The sequence below is a fragment of the Urocitellus parryii genome, chromosome 9, assembly GCF_045843805.1.
Source record: "Urocitellus parryii isolate mUroPar1 chromosome 9, mUroPar1.hap1, whole genome shotgun sequence".
Lineage (NCBI taxonomy): Eukaryota > Metazoa > Chordata > Mammalia > Rodentia > Sciuridae > Urocitellus > Urocitellus parryii.
The window spans coordinates 56,715,530-56,730,318 of record NC_135539.1 but is presented as its reverse complement, the minus strand read 5'-3'; the positions used below and the strand labels follow the sequence as shown (position 1 = coordinate 56,730,318).

Sequence of the window (14,789 nt, the reverse complement as noted above, 5' to 3'; positions counted from 1 at the left end):
AAAATAAAAGATAATTTTAACAAAGGAAGAAGTTGAAGGTGTATTTAGACCACCAAACTTTTTGTTTGAACTAGCACTATTCTGATTTTTAGATCTTAGGTATTTTGTAGACATTTTTACTCAACTTCTGCAATTCAGACCAGACACACTTATAGGTCTGATTCTGCAGAGGCACTCATAGATCTGAAAAGCTTTCCTCTTTGAATTAAAATGTTGCTTTGAGATGAGCCACAGAGGAGGCATGTTTTACTCAACTTTTCAACTATCAGGTAATATCCATCTACACTATTTTTTTGTTTTGTTTTCAGACTTTGTTCCCATATTGTTTTCAGTTGTTTGGTTATAATTAGAAATTGTGAGGAACTCCATTTAATGTTTAAAAATGTGAGGAGATAAAGCAGACTTGACATTTATGTAAGATCAGTTCTCTAATAGGAAAAGTATGGTACAAAATAGCAAAAGGACTGGGTAAAATGTGTACTCGTTTTTAAAAAAACAAACATGTATTTGGTCTTTTGTCTGTGTTTGTTTATTCCACTAGAGTAAATGTGTCCTTGTTGTAAACACAAAGCATTTCTTCCTGATTAAATCATAGATGTAGATTTACAGTATAATTCAATAATAAAAAAATAATTAAACTCTAAAAAAAATATATATATATCAAACCACTTATAAATTTTTTAAAAAATTAATTTTTAAAAATGGAAACCAGCTCCTACATCCCCCAAATACTAAGAAATACTTGTAGCATATTACCTTCCTGTAATACGTACAAACATAATTCCCACTTTTTGGCATAAATGCACAAGCCCAGCATTCCATCAGATACAGACAGCCTTACTTCCCAGTTACATACTAGTAAGTCCTCACTTAAAATGCTTTCCCCCAGAAGATATTCATCAAAACTGCCAGACCCCTGGAATACTTGTACCCATGTCCCCTGAACAATCTTACTTCACACAACTCTGTTCCTAAAACACCCTACAGACACCCAAGGAATGCTAGTAACTACAAATTCAATACACATGTAAATCTCCACAAGCATCAAATAGCTACATATAAATATGCAAATGTCCTATTATCTCACACTACCTGCATATACAAAGTCACACCTTTCCAGATATTCACAAAGATATAAATTATCCATCTCCCAAAATGGAGAATAACATACACTTCACAATCACACATGTTCAATTGCCACTCAAGATTAGTCATAGACCTGACCTCACACAAGGAAATACAAAAATCCATAAAACAACAAAAAGCAAACCCACAACTATACATGATATCCTGAATAGGCAAACATTCCCACTGCATTTCCCAAAATATACTATATACCCACCAAAAATACACCCAATGATGTTACTTAACATTGCCCATATGCACATGCACATACAGATATCTTTTCCAAATAACCCATGATACAAACGAAAATTGCAGCATTAGGGGGAGGGGGGACTGCAGAGAACCACAGGTGAAATACTCCAAAGCCAAAATACAAACACCTACACCAAACTCCCTGAGTTTATATGTATTATTTCCCACACCCTCCAAACGTAACCAGTCCTACTCTCTCATTAGAGATACAACTTTCCTTCAATAATCCATCCAGACACATACAAATCTCATGTTCTCACCAGCCAACTTGAAACATAACTAACCCAAAACTATGAATGCAAATAACACATTAGGAATACCATCTTCAAAATGGACATGCAACCAAAAATTCATGGCCTCTAAATTTCCACAATCCCCAAGAAGGACAAAAGTCTGCAACATAGTCAGATGCAACCATGCACCCCACAATTCTTACACAGTAGGCAAAGGCAAAATCAAAACGTATTAGCATCCCCAAAACCAAACTCTGACACCCCAGTGCCAATGAACATTTACAAAAAAGAACACATAACTTTACTCATGTAAAAGATGAGTACCACAAAATTTAATAATAATAAAACATGACTCTATTTATTGCACAATACTTGTGGTCACACAGTTCTCCCATCATCATTCAGGTGCTCTGTCTAGAGGCTCGCACCAACAGCCAACCTACGACAGCACGTCAGTCACGGTGTGACCACATGCCACTCAGCAAACTCGGCTCAGTATATTCCCTTGTGCAAAGTCGCTAAGATCACAGGAAAAGAGCATCCTTCACCTAACAACCCAGGTGCCAGCTGACAGTGTCCCCAACATTCACAGATTTCACAGGGAACAAGAAGTTGATCATCACCACTTCGTCTGACATCGACAGGAGCCAAGTCGAAGACCTGCTGACTGGGACCCTGCTTCTCAAGCACCGCACAGGTGCCCTGGAGCCCAGGGGCCGCACAGACTGCAAAAGACATGGATGGGCGACGCCTCGACGCCGCACTGGACAACACCCCCCTCACCTCTGGGTCTGGTGCTGATGGTCCGCGTCCTAGGGGAGGCAAGGCAGGCTCCTGGGCTGCCCTGGGAGCACAGGACCAGGCAGGGACACACTGGGGACAGGAGAGGTTCGCGAGGCCAGTACCTCCGGGCCTATGGGACTGAGTCTGGATGCCGCCATGGGAGCCCGGCCGGCCGTTGGGAACCTGCCGTCAGCGATCGCGCCTGCGCCTTGCCCTGCTGGAGCCCTAACAGACGCCAGAGCCCCAACTGACACTGGAGCCCTTGGGTGGCTGCCCGCGAGCGCCAAAGCGCCTCCAGCCAAGGGCTTGCGCATGCGCGAAGGGTGCCGGGCGGACTGGAAGCCCAGAGCTGCCTACAAGAAGAAGACCAAGGCGGGCTAGGGATGTGGCTCAGCGGTAGTGCGCTCGCCTGGCATGCGTGCGGCCCGGGTTCGATCCTCAGCACCATATACCAACGAAGATGTTGTGCAACGAAGATGTTGTGCAACGAAGATGTTGTGCAACGAAGATCTTGTGCAATGAAGATCTTGTGCAACGAAGATCTTGTGCAACGAAGATGTTGTGCAAGGAAGATCTTGTGCAACGAAGATCTTGTGCATCGAAGATGTTGTGTCCGCCGAGAACTAAAAAAAATAAATAAATATTAAAAAATTCTCTCACTCTCTCTCTTAAAAAAAAAAAAAAGACCAAGGGAGTCTGAAGGCTAATGACTAATGTGACTAATACATAACTAATACATACCTCCCACACACTAACACATATACACAAACATTCCCAATGTATAACTTGGTTGCATAAAATTGTAGGTGATGGAAAGAAATTTCAGTAGAATCAGGTAAAACATAAAAACTTTAAACTTAATCATTTGACTTGCAACTTTATCGTCATTGACTAAAAGCACACTAAAAACATAAGTTATTTTTAAAATTCCATCCAAAATAAAAGATAATTTTAACAAAGGAAGAAATTGAAGGTGTATTTAGACCACCAAACTTTTTGTTTGAACTAGCACTATTCTGATTTTTAGATCTTAGGTATTTTGTAGACATTTTTACTCAACTTCTGCAATTCAGACCAGACACACTTATAGGTCTGATTCTGCAGAGGCACTCATAGATCTGAAAAGCTTTCCTCTTTGAATTAAAATGTTGCTTTGAGATGAGCCACAGAGGAGGCATGTTTTACTCAACTTTTCAACTATCAGGTAATATCCATCTACACTATTTTTTTGTTTTGTTTTCAGACTTTGTTCCCATATTGTTTTCAGTTGTTTGGTTATAATTAGAAATTGTGAGGAACTCCATTTAATGTTTAAAAATGTGAGGAGATAAAGCAGACTTGACATTTATGTAAGATCAGTTCTCTAATAGGAAAAGTATGGTACAAAATAGCAAAAGGACTGGGTAAAATGTGTACTCGTTTTTAAAAAAACAAACATGTATTTGGTCTTTTGTCTGTGTTTGTTTATTCCACTAGAGTAAATGTGTCCTTGTTGTAAACACAAAGCATTTCTTCCTGATTAAATCATAGATGTAGATTTACAGTATAATTCAATAATAAAAAAATAATTAAACTCTAAAAAAAATATATATATATCAAACCACTTATAAATTTTTAAAAAAATTAATTTTTAAAAATGGAAACCAGCTCCTACATCCCCCAAATACTAAGAAATACTTGTAGCATATTACCTTCCTGTAATACGTACAAACATAATTCCCACTTTTTGGCATAAATGCACAAGCCCAGCATTCCATCAGATACAGACAGCCTTACTTCCCAGTTACATACTAGTAAGTCCTCACTTAAAATGCTTTCCCCCAGAAGATATTCATCAAAACTGCCAGACCCCTGGAATACTTGTACCCATGTCCCCTGAACAATCTTACTTCACACAACTCTGTTCCTAAAACACCCTACAGACACCCAAGGAATGCTAGTAACTACAAATTCAATACACATGTAAATCTCCACAAGCATCAAATAGCTACATATAAATATGCAAATGTCCTATTATCTCACACTACCTGCATATACAAAGTCACACCTTTCCAGATATTCACAAAGATATAAATTATCCATCTCCCAAAATGGAGAATAACATACACTTCACAATCACACATGTTCAATTGCCACTCAAGATTAGTCATAGACCTGACCTCACACAAGGAAATACAAAAATCCATAAAACAACAAAAAGCAAACCCACAACTATACATGATATCCTGAATAGGCAAACATTCCCACTGCATTTCCCAAAATATACTATATACCCACCAAAAATACACCCAATGATGTTACTTAACATTGCCCATATGCACATGCACATACAGATATCTTTTCCAAATAACCCATGATACAAACGAAAATTGCAGCATTAGGGGGAGGGGGGACTGCAGAGAACCACAGGTGAAATACTCCAAAGCCAAAATACAAACACCTACACCAAACTCCCTGAGTTTATATGTATTATTTCCCACACCCTCCAAACGTAACCAGTCCTACTCTCTCATTAGAGATACAACTTTCCTTCAATAATCCATCCAGACACATACAAATCTCATGTTCTCACCAGCCAACTTGAAACATAACTAACCCAAAACTATGAATGCAAATAACACATTAGGAATACCATCTTCAAAATGGACATGCAACCAAAAATTCATGGCCTCTAAATTTCCACAATCCCCAAGAAGGACAAAAGTCTGCAACATAGTCAGATGCAACCATGCACCCCACAATTCTTACACAGTAGGCAAAGGCAAAATCAAAACGTATTAGCATCCCCAAAACCAAACTCTGACACCCCAGTGCCAATGAACATTTACAAAAAAGAACACATAACTTTACTCATGTAAAAGATGAGTACCACAAAATTTAATAATAATAAAACATGACTCTATTTATTGCACAATACTTGTGGTCACACAGTTCTCCCATCATCATTCAGGTGCTCTGTCTAGAGGCTCGCACCAACAGCCAACCTACGACAGCACGTCAGTCACGGTGTGACCACATGCCACTCAGCAAACTCGGCTCAGTATATTCCCTTGTGCAAAGTCGCTAAGATCACAGGAAAAGAGCATCCTTCACCTAACAACCCAGGTGCCAGCTGACAGTGTCCCCAACATTCACAGATTTCACAGGGAACAAGAAGTTGATCATCACCACTTCGTCTGACATCGACAGGAGCCAAGTCGAAGACCTGCTGACTGGGACCCTGCTTCTCAAGCACCGCACAGGTGCCCTGGAGCCCAGGGGCCGCACAGACTGCAAAAGACATGGATGGGCGACGCCTCGACGCCGCACTGGACAACACCCCCCTCACCTCTGGGTCTGGTGCTGATGGTCCGCGTCCTAGGGGAGGCAAGGCAGGCTCCTGGGCTGCCCTGGGAGCACAGGACCAGGCAGGGACACACTGGGGACAGGAGAGGTTCGCGAGGCCAGTACCTCCGGGCCTATGGGACTGAGTCTGGATGCCGCCATGGGAGCCCGGCCGGCCGTTGGGAACCTGCCGTCAGCGATCGCGCCTGCGCCTTGCCCTGCTGGAGCCCTAACAGACGCCAGAGCCCCAACTGACACTGGAGCCCTTGGGTGGCTGCCCGCGAGCGCCAAAGCGCCTCCAGCCAAGGGCTTGCGCATGCGCGAAGGGTGCCGGGCGGACTGGAAGCCCAGAGCTGCCTACAAGAAGAAGACCAAGGCGGGCTAGGGATGTGGCTCAGCGGTAGTGCGCTCGCCTGGCATGCGTGCGGCCCGGGTTCGATCCTCAGCACCATATACCAACGAAGATGTTGTGCAACGAAGATGTTGTGCAACGAAGATGTTGTGCAACGAAGATCTTGTGCAATGAAGATCTTGTGCAACGAAGATCTTGTGCAACGAAGATGTTGTGCAAGGAAGATCTTGTGCAACGAAGATCTTGTGCATCGAAGATGTTGTGTCCGCCGAGAACTAAAAAAAATAAATAAATATTAAAAAATTCTCTCACTCTCTCTCTTAAAAAAAAAAAAAAAAGACCAAGGGAGTCTGAAGGCTAATGACTAATATGACTAATACATAACTAATACATACCTCCCACACACTAACACATATACACAAACATTCCCAATGTATAACTTGGTTGCATAAAATTGTAGGTGATGGAAAGAAATTTCAGTAGAATCAGGTAAAACATAAAAACTTTAAACTTAATCATTTGACTTGCAACTTTATCGTCATTGACTAAAAAGCACACTAAAAACATAAGTTATTTTTAAAATTCCATCCAAAATAAAAGATAATTTTAACAAAGGAAGAAGTTGAAGGTGTATTTAGACCACCAAACTTTTTGTTTGAACTAGCACTATTCTGATTTTTAGATCTTAGGTATTTTGTAGACATTTTTACTCAACTTCTGCAATTCAGACCAGACACACTTATAGGTCTGATTCTGCAGAGGCACTCATAGATCTGAAAAGCTTTCCTCTTTGAATTAAAATGTTGCTTTGAGATGAGCCACAGAGGAGGCATGTTTTACTCAACTTTTCAACTATCAGGTAATATCCATCTACACTATTTTTTTGTTTTGTTTTCAGACTTTGTTCCCATATTGTTTTCAGTTGTTTGGTTATAATTAGAAATTGTGAGGAACTCCATTTAATGTTTAAAAATGTGAGGAGATAAAGCAGACTTGACATTTATGTAAGATCAGTTCTCTAATAGGAAAAGTATGGTACAAAATAGCAAAAGGACTGGGTAAAATGTGTACTCGTTTTTAAAAAAACAAACATGTATTTGGTCTTTTGTCTGTGTTTGTTTATTCCACTAGAGTAAATGTGTCCTTGTTGTAAACACAAAGCATTTCTTCCTGATTAAATCATAGATGTAGATTTACAGTATAATTCAATAATAAAAAAATAATTAAACTCTAAAAAAAATATATATATATCAAACCACTTATAAATTTTTTAAAAAATTAATTTTTAAAAATGGAAACCAGCTCCTACATCCCCCAAATACTAAGAAATACTTGTAGCATATTACCTTCCTGTAATACGTACAAACATAATTCCCACTTTTTGGCATAAATGCACAAGCCCAGCATTCCATCAGATACAGACAGCCTTACTTCCCAGTTACATACTAGTAAGTCCTCACTTAAAATGCTTTCCCCCAGAAGATATTCATCAAAACTGCCAGACCCCTGGAATACTTGTACCCATGTCCCCTGAACAATCTTACTTCACACAACTCTGTTCCTAAAACACCCTACAGACACCCAAGGAATGCTAGTAACTACAAATTCAATACACATGTAAATCTCCACAAGCATCAAATAGCTACATATAAATATGCAAATGTCCTATTATCTCACACTACCTGCATATACAAAGTCACACCTTTCCAGATATTCACAAAGATATAAATTATCCATCTCCCAAAATGGAGAATAACATACACTTCACAATCACACATGTTCAATTGCCACTCAAGATTAGTCATAGACCTGACCTCACACAAGGAAATACAAAAATCCATAAAACAACAAAAAGCAAACCCACAACTATACATGATATCCTGAATAGGCAAACATTCCCACTGCATTTCCCAAAATATACTATATACCCACCAAAAATACACCCAATGATGTTACTTAACATTGCCCATATGCACATGCACATACAGATATCTTTTCCAAATAACCCATGATACAAACGAAAATTGCAGCATTAGGGGGAGGGGGGACTGCAGAGAACCACAGGTGAAATACTCCAAAGCCAAAATACAAACACCTACACCAAACTCCCTGAGTTTATATGTATTATTTCCCACACCCTCCAAACGTAACCAGTCCTACTCTCTCATTAGAGATACAACTTTCCTTCAATAATCCATCCAGACACATACAAATCTCATGTTCTCACCAGCCAACTTGAAACATAACTAACCCAAAACTATGAATGCAAATAACACATTAGGAATACCATCTTCAAAATGGACATGCAACCAAAAATTCATGGCCTCTAAATTTCCACAATCCCCAAGAAGGACAAAAGTCTGCAACATAGTCAGATGCAACCATGCACCCCACAATTCTTACACAGTAGGCAAAGGCAAAATCAAAACGTATTAGCATCCCCAAAACCAAACTCTGACACCCCAGTGCCAATGAACATTTACAAAAAAGAACACATAACTTTACTCATGTAAAAGATGAGTACCACAAAATTTAATAATAATAAAACATGACTCTATTTATTGCACAATACTTGTGGTCACACAGTTCTCCCATCATCATTCAGGTGCTCTGTCTAGAGGCTCGCACCAACAGCCAACCTACGACAGCACGTCAGTCACGGTGTGACCACATGCCACTCAGCAAACTCGGCTCAGTATATTCCCTTGTGCAAAGTCGCTAAGATCACAGGAAAAGAGCATCCTTCACCTAACAACCCAGGTGCCAGCTGACAGTGTCCCCAACATTCACAGATTTCACAGGGAACAAGAAGTTGATCATCACCACTTCGTCTGACATCGACAGGAGCCAAGTCGAAGACCTGCTGACTGGGACCCTGCTTCTCAAGCACCGCACAGGTGCCCTGGAGCCCAGGGGCCGCACAGACTGCAAAAGACATGGATGGGCGACGCCTCGACGCCGCACTGGACAACACCCCCCTCACCTCTGGGTCTGGTGCTGATGGTCCGCGTCCTAGGGGAGGCAAGGCAGGCTCCTGGGCTGCCCTGGGAGCACAGGACCAGGCAGGGACACACTGGGGACAGGAGAGGTTCGCGAGGCCAGTACCTCCGGGCCTATGGGACTGAGTCTGGATGCCGCCATGGGAGCCCGGCCGGCCGTTGGGAACCTGCCGTCAGCGATCGCGCCTGCGCCTTGCCCTGCTGGAGCCCTAACAGACGCCAGAGCCCCAACTGACACTGGAGCCCTTGGGTGGCTGCCCGCGAGCGCCAAAGCGCCTCCAGCCAAGGGCTTGCGCATGCGCGAAGGGTGCCGGGCGGACTGGAAGCCCAGAGCTGCCTACAAGAAGAAGACCAAGGTGGGCTGGGGATGTGGCTCAGCGGTAGTGCGCTCGCCTGGCATGCGTGCGGCCGGGTTTGATCCTCAGCACCACATTCCAACGAAGATGTTGTGCAACGAAGATGTTGTGCAACGAAGATGTTGTGCAAGGAAGATGTTGTGTCCGCCGAGAACTAAAAAAAATAAATAAATATTAAAAAATTCTCTCTCTCTCTCACTCTCTCTCTTAAAAAAAAAAAAAAAAAAACACCAAGGGAGTCTGAAGGCTTCTGGGTATCTTTCAAAAGGCTCCCTCTTTCCCTTTTATGCCTGGCTCTGCTCCCCCTGGCTCTGCTCCCCTGGGACCTGCTACCCCTTGCCCTACTCCCCTGGGCCCTGCATCCACTTGTCCTTCTTCCCATGGCCCTGCTCCCCATGGGCCCTGCTCTTCCTGGCCCTAATCCCCTGGCCCTGCTCCCCCTGGATCTTCTCTCCCTGGTATTGCTGTCCCTGAGCCCTTCTCCCCTTGGCCATTTTCCCCCTATCCCCAATCCCCCTGGCCTTGCTCCCCATGGGCCCTGCTCCCCTGGCCCTACTCCCTGTTGGCTCTGCTCCCCCTAGCCCTGCTATTCTGGGCCCTGCTCCCGTTGATCCTCCTATCCCTTGGTCCTGCTCCACCTTGTCCGGCTCCACCTTGTCCTGCTCCCCCCGGGGCCCTGCTCCACTGGCCCTGATCCCCTGGGCCCTACTCCCTCAAGTCTTACTCCCCTGGGCCCTGCTACCCTTGGTTCTTCTCCTCCTGGGCCCTGGTCCCCCTAGACCTCGTTCTCCCTGAGTCCTGGTCCCCTCTGGCCCTGCTCCCCCTGGCCGTGTTCCCTCTAAGCCTGCTCCCCTGGGCCCTGCTCCCCTGCGCCCTGCTCCCTCTGGTCCTGATTTCTTGGTCCCTGATCCCCCTGTCACTGCTTCCCATGGGTCCTGATCCTCCTGGCCCTGATCCCATGGTCCTGCTCTGCTTGGGCCCTGCTCCACCTGGTCCTGCTCCCCATGGCCCTGCTCCTTCTGGCCCTAATCCCTTGGCCCTGCTCCCCCTGGCCCTGCTCCCCAGGTCCCTGCTCTCCTGGTGCCTACTTCCCCTGGTCCTGCACCCCTGGGCCCTACTCCCCCTGGGCCCTCCTCCCCATGGACCCTGCTCCCCATGGGCTTGCTCCACATGGGTGGTGCTACCTCGGGTCCTGCTACCCCTGATTCCTGCTTCTCATGTACCCTGCTCCTCATGGCCCTGCTCTCTTGGACCCTGCTCCAACCTGGGCTCTGCTCCCCCATGGGCTCCGCTCCCACTGAGTCCTGCTCCCCCTTGGCCCTGCTCTCCATGGTCCTGGTTTTCCAGGCCCCGCTCCTCTGGCCCTGCTCCCCATGGCCCTCTTCCCCCTGACCCTGCTCCCTCTGATCCTGTTCCCCTGGGCCTTGCTCCTCCTGGCCCTGCTTCCCTGGGCCCTACTCCCCCCGGCCCTGCTCCCTGGGCCCTGCTCCCCCGGTCCTGCTCCCCATGGGCCCTGCTTCCCTAGTCCTGCTCCACCTGGCCCTACTCCCTGTGGGCTCTGCTCCCCCTAGCCTTGATCTCCTGGGCCCTGCTCCCCCTGATCCTCCTCTCTCTGGGCACTGCTCCCCCCGGTCCTGCTCTCCCTGGACCCTGTTCCACCTGGGCCTGCTCCCCTCGGACCAACTCCCCCCTGTCCTCTACCCCTGGGCCCTGCTCTCCCTGGTTCTGCTCCCCCTGGGCCCTGATTTCCCTGGGCCCCACTCCCCCTGGGCCCTGCTCCACCTGGGTCCTGCTCCACCTGGTCTTGCTTCCCTAGGCCTGCTTCCCCTAGACCTCTTCCCCTGGCACAAATTCCCTGGCCCTGATTCCCTGGACCCTCTCCTCCAGGCCCTGCTCCCTGTCATTGTGCTCCCCCCTGGTCCTGCTCCCACAGGACTTCCTCCCCCTGGTTCTGCTCCCCCTGGGCTCCCCTCCCACTGGGCCCAGCTCCCCCTCAGCCCTGCTCCCCCTGGTCCTGCTTCCCTTTGCCTTGCTTTCCTTGGCCTTGCTCCCCCTGGCACTGTTCCCCCTGGCCCTGTATTCCTGAGCCCTATTCCCGCTGGGCCCTTCTTTCCCTGAGCCCTGCTCCCCATGGACTTGTTCCCCATGGGCCCTGCTCCCCAGGCCCTTCTCCCCCTGTCCCTCTTTCTCCTGGGCCCTACTCCCCCTGGCCCTTCATCCCCTTGCCCTGCTTCCCCTGGGCCAGCTCCCCCGGGCACTGCACCCCCTGGTTCCGCTCTCCTTGGGCCCTTCTCCACCTATCCCTGCTCCCCCTAGCCCTTTTCTCCCTGGCTCAGCTCCCACTGGCTCTGCTCCCCTGGGCCCTGCTCCTCTAGGACTGCTCCCCCTGGCCCTGCATCCCCTTGCCCTGCTTCCCCTGTGTCCTGCTACCCCTGGCCCTGCTCCCCTGGGCCATGCTCAATCTGATCCTGCTCCCTCTGGGCTCTGCTCCTCCTTGCCATGCTTCCAAGGGCTCTGCTTCACCCTGGGCTCTGCTCCCCCTGGGCCCTGCTCCCCCTTGGCCCTGTTCGCCCTGGTCCTGATCCCCTGAGTCCTGCTTCCCTGGACCCTGCTCCCCCAACCCCTGCTCCCCTGGGCCATGCTCCCAATGGCCATGGTCCCCCTGGCCCCACTCACCCTGGCCTTGCTCCCCTGGGCCCTACTCCCTCCAGTCCTGCTCCCCTGGGTCCTCTCCCCCTGGTTCTGCTCCTCCTGGGCCCTGCTTCCATAGACCCCACTCCCCCTGGGCCCTACTCCCCCCGCCTTGATCCCCTGGGCCTTACTCCCTCTGGTCCTGCGTCCCTTGGGCCCTGCTCCTCCTGGTGCTATTCCCCTGGGCCCTGCTCCTCCCTGGGCTCAGCTCTCCCTGGATCCTGCTCCCCATTAGCCCTGTCCCCCTGGTCCTGCTTCCCCGGGCCCTGCTCACTGTGGCCCTGCTCCCTCTGACCCTGCTCCCCCTGGCCCTGCTCCCCTGGGTCCAGTTCCCATGGGCCCTGCTCCTTCTGGTCCTGCTTTCCTGGCACTGCTCCCCCCTTGCTCTGCTCCCCTGGGACCTGCTCCCCTGCAGCGCACCTCCTTCAGGTAGGGTGGTGCCGGGTGGACTCAGTCCTTGGAGGCACCTTTAACTGTCCAGTTTCCAGATCCCTGAAAGGATCAAATAGTCATTATTCCTAGATTTGCAGAATAGTTCTAATTTCAAATATTTTTTTCCACTAGGTTCATAAAATAGTGGTTTTCAAATTGTTGAGCTTTGGAATCTTTAGAGGGAACCTAGAAAATAGGGCTCTGTGTCTCCCATTCCCAGTTAAGCCAATGAAGAAGTCTATTAAAAAAATTGAGAACACAGAATTTATTTTAATATTGTATCTCCCAGTCTATTTCCAGCCTCCAGAAGGGGAACAAAAATCCTTTTTTTCCATGTGTCAAGATGGGACACTTATCAGCACATCAGTGATTCATAGGGCCCACTTTTGCAGGGTGGCAGCTAAATGGGATGGTGGAGAGGAACCAGGGATACCTGGACACAAAACTGCAGCCTGTTGGCTACAGTTCAGGCCCTGCACAGTCCCAGAAGCCCCTGCTTCACCATCTGGCTTCCTCAGGAGAGGTGCCCTCCCCCATAGTCAGGCTCTGGAGGCTGTTCCTCCCAGCCCTGCCTGAGCAGCCTTTCCTCCTTATGCCTTTCCTCCCAGTTCCAGTCCAGGGAGCTCCCAAGGAAATGGTTGACCCCTCCAGTGGCCGGGCCACTCTGCTGGAGTCCATCCGCCAAGCTGGGGGCATCGGCAAGGCCAAGCTGCGCAGTGTTAAAGAGTGCAAGCTGGAGAAGAAAAAACAGAAGGAGCAGGAACAAGGTGAGGGGACCCTTGGTCCACTGCAGGAAGACTCCAAACAAAAGGTCACCTGCCCCTCCATCTCCCACGAGTCCCCACAGTGTTCTGCCCAGCCACACCACCCCAAGCTTTTCCTCCAGGTATTCACTGGAAAGCCCAGTGGATATCCTCACATGGGCCAGGCACTCCTTAGTAGAGCCTTCCCCTCTAAGCTCACCCAACTCAACCACAAAGGAGAATCTTGGCCCAGTCATTTAACAAAATGGTCAGGGACCCAAAAGACTGAAGATCTGGGGGGTTAGCTCAGTCCTACTTCATGTTTCAGGCTTGTCTGCTGTAAATCCCAACTTGGCATCATGCATTACCTTGGCATAAAGCAAAGGGCCCTGGGTTTGTGTCCCAGTCTGCTTCTGACCTGCCCGGTAACCACAGGCAAATTGCCTAACCACTCTGGGCCTTGTCCTCATTGTGAGAACTAAAATGTTAACTACTTTGTTAATGCCACTGCAGGATCCACAGAAACCAAAGCTCCAAGAGTCTGTGGTGAACGTGTGGCTGGGGAGCAGGATGGGGAGTGTTGTAGAGGTGGGATGAGCAAGCCAAGAGTGTGAGGCTGCACCTAGAGATGTCCTATTTGGCCCATTTGCACTCCCTCACCATGGCTTCCCCATTGCAGTGAGAGCCACGAGCCAGGGTGGAGACCTGATGTCAGATCTCTTCAACAAGCTGGTCCTGAGGCGTAAAGGTAGGAGGCAGGGTGCCCTGCCTTTCGGCCTTGAGACATTTTGTATTATATGTAATCCTGTATGTCTTCTTATTCTTAAATCTCCCAAGGGCTGGGTAAACTAGTGCCCTGACCAACCTCCCTAACTAGTCTTTTCCTTCCCAGGTATCTCCGGGAAGGGACCTGGGACTGGAGCCAGTGAGGGACCAGGAGGAGCTTTTGCGCGAATGTCAGACTCCATCCCCCCTCTGCCACCCCCACAGCAGCCACCAGGAGAGGAAGACAAGGATGACTGGGAGTCTTAGGTGGCTCCTCCCTCCCTAAACCCTGACTGTTGCCTTCTTGGAACCATCCAGGAGCAGCTCCTGGGCATACCATCCTCTCAGCCTAAGGACCTCAGCTGGGATAGTGGACAGTCCCAGATCTGCACCTAGACCCCCTGCACAGGGTGTATGTGTATGCCACCTGCTTGTGCTCTGCTCATGTGACTTCTTTACCCACACTTTACCAGGGTGTTCTTCTAAAGATCTTTGAGAAAAGAGCAACATGAATCAATAAAGAAGGGTAATACAAGAATGGAGCTCAAGCCAGCAGTGCAATTTTAATTAAGGAATCATAGTTGTGCAGGGCATAGCTCTGTCCTTGGAGCCTGTCCCCTACCCTGGTGGTCTCCAGGTGATGGGGCAGGACTTTAACGATACTGAAGCCCCTTTCTCCAGGTAGGGGGTGTGGGAGCAGGGGCAGCTATTGTAGAGGGAGGGAGATTTTCCAC

General features: G+C 48.0%; 1 long non-coding RNA gene across 1 annotated transcript; it reads left to right on the top strand.

Annotated features, from left to right (window-relative positions):
* Nucleotides 1–13,275: 13,275 nt before the first annotated feature.
* Nucleotides 13,276–14,403, top strand: LOC144256809 (uncharacterized). Its single transcript, XR_013344247.1, has 3 exons — nt 13,276–13,314; nt 13,970–14,038; nt 14,183–14,403. It is a non-coding gene; the product is annotated as an uncharacterized LOC144256809 (long non-coding RNA).
* Nucleotides 14,404–14,789: the final 386 nt, after the last annotated feature.